Here is a 3,093-nt window from a genome sequence, read left to right on the forward strand (position 1 = left end):
CGGCTGGGCCTGACATGGGTGACACTCGGCCCTGCTAGGCCTAGGGGTGGCAAAATCTTACACGACCTGCCAACCCGCTTCTTAGCCTGGTTCGGGATTGGCTTAAAGAGGTTCATGTCGTAAATGGGTCGACCCGCCTAACCCGTTTATTAAACGGTTCGGGTTCGTGTTAGGGGTATGCCAACCCGCCAACCCGTTTGACCCATTTAATAAACAGGTTAAGCGGGCGGGTCAACCCGTTTACACGAACCCGTAACCCATCAACCCGCAACCCGTGTTATCGGGTCAACCCGTTTAATAAACGGGTCGCCATGTCGTGTAAGCGTGTCGGGTCGACCCGACCCGTTTATTAAACAGGTTAACTGTGTCAGGTCGGGTTACCCGTTTAATAAATGGGTCATGTTCATGTTTGCCACATCTGGCCTGTTTAATAAATGGGTCGGATTCATGTTGAGGTGTTCTGACCCACCAACCTGACACGATTGCCACCCCTAGCTAGGCATGTGCACCACAGGTCACGGCTGCCAAGGTTTGACAGTCAGTCGAGCTCCACTCAGCTAGCTGTCAGCCAGCACAAATCACCTTGTTTAAAAAAATTGAATTTCAATTTTAAAAAAAAATGTCTTTTTTTTTAAAGGCAGAGTGCAGCCCCAACCGAGCCCACTCGGCTAGGGTCAAACAGGAGTAAAATGACCTACCATATTGTTACATTGTCTGAAGTTTGAACCATGTCTGATAGCATGTTGATACTCATAAGCTAAAATAATAATAATCAATAAAAGAGTACTAAAATTATACCAGCCACAAGGGTTAAAAATACTTATATACTTCCAGATCTTTGTTTTAAATTTTATGAATCATCTCTAATAACATCTGAGATAAGACTACATCAACATTACAGTCATATGTAATTAACTTTTTTTTTCCTCTGTAAGGGTTGGACAGATTATGACTTAAGCATAAAGCAATATATGTATCTCATATGCATTCCTACTTAGGTATGCATACGCATGAGCATGATGTATAATCACAGGAATTCAAACTCAACATACTTTCATGAAAGCAAACACATATTCAACCATGTATTCATCCTTAGCATGATCATGTCAACCGTTACATTTCATGTACCATTCATGGAGATCCAACCTAGCGTAAGAGAAAACACATATTAAGCTATTTCTACCATGAATATAATTTTTGTTTTAACATAGATCAACATGTACAGAAATTTTATTTTTGAAATAATGAAAAAATCAAAAACACATTCATATAAACATTTTTTTGTATGAATTTTCATCAAAATATTGAATGAAAATCTAATTGAAATTTGTTTTCTCACTTGATTCAAAAGAGGAGACTCGTACCGTGAATATAAAATGAAGAAAAACAATGGTGAAAGTTGAAAAACGTGGGTGGATGGCTAAAGAAGATCCAATCTCCTTTTCTTCCTTATTCCCCCTCTTTTTCTCTCATTCTCTCTTTCTTCTCTCTTTTCTCTTTCTTTCTTTCCTTCCTCTTATTTTTTCTTACATAGAGTGACAAGAATGTGACGCCCCCCCTTCTCCAGCTCATCTACCCCCCACCCCCCCCCCCTTCTCCAGCCATGTCTAGATGGGCCGGAGAATGAGGGTCTCCCTCTCACCCTTTCCTAACTTTTCAAAATTTTCTTATTTTGACCTTTTTGAAAGTTTTCAATTTTCTTTAGAAGTCCTTTCTAAATTCTCTCTTAGGTCTCTTTAGGTATGTATAAGGACTTCATTAGGAAGTCCTAAGCAACTCTAACAATAAAATTTCAGAATTAATAAAAATTAATTAATTAATTAGTATTAAATACTTAATAATTATCTAAAAGTTTCCAAAAATAGCTAAATTAATTTGAGACTTCCTAACCTTAATTAACTCCAAATTAAAGTTTTTTAATGAATTTAAAACTTGAAAATTTGTTAGGCATGGATTTGAATCTGGATCCAGATCCAAGATCTAAATCCATCTCCAAAAATTCAAATAGATTTTAGACTAAGCCAAATCCAGATTAATGTGGGTCTTAGATAGAGTCCAAATCCATATTAATTCAAATCAAAACTATTGGATCCAGTCTAACCCAAATTCGAATCTAAACCACCAAATTGCTTTTTTTTTCAAAAAAATATAATTTTCGAAGCAACCGAAACTCGAATTTGAAAATGTAACATACCATTGCGCTCGACATTTCAAGACGAATCTAACGACATATTACACGAATATCAAATTCTGAATTTTGCCTGAAAATAACATAAATTTCGCTTGAATTTAAAGATAAAAAATAAAACTATTTCTTACGCTTCGATTGGTTTGTATCGACCTTATCGATGAGACCGAGGTCAAACTCAAACTCAAAAATATTGGTCTAATAACAATGTCAAAACGATCTTTCTTCTATACTTAACCAAATTTTTGAAAAAATCATAAAATAACTAAGTATGAAAATACATGATATTACACCATTCATCTTATAGGGGCGAACTGTGAGGGCGAACTGTGAATGTCACCAAGTTGACATGGCATCACAAATTCGAAACCCACAGGTGGCATCCCTTGCTGCAAGGTCAAAACTGGGTGTGCTCCCCAGTGGGCATGGGGGACCTCAAGGGTGGTTTCCCTTGGATTATCCAAAAAATGAACACATGGACCATTTTCGTTCACAACAATGGAGGAAAATATGCAGTTTCTACCAAACAACATTGTCTTTGTTCTCCTTTTCAATTCCCAAAGAACCATCCCTCATCTTGACTTAAAAACCATTACACTGTTGATTTCATGGCAAGGATGAACTTCTATGATAAATTTCTTCAGCTAGTGCAGAATTTGAACACAAAGTCCGTTGGCAAAGATACAGGCAATGGAACGTCCCATTTACCAAATAGCTCAGTGCTACCAACACATGCACATTGGGACATTACACAGAAATTTAATGGAAATTTATGGGAGTTGTTGGCTGATGTTCATCCAAAAAAGTAGGATAAGTTGGGAAATTGCATTGTGTTCCAAAATGCAGTCCTGGATAGGAGGGTGCTAAAAGCACCTCTCATAAGATCAACATAAACAAGATCAAAG

Source organism: Nuphar pumila, chromosome 2 (genome assembly GCF_984573655.1).
Source record: "Nuphar pumila chromosome 2, dmNupPumi1.hap1.1, whole genome shotgun sequence".
Taxonomy (NCBI): domain Eukaryota; kingdom Viridiplantae; phylum Streptophyta; class Magnoliopsida; order Nymphaeales; family Nymphaeaceae; genus Nuphar; species Nuphar pumila.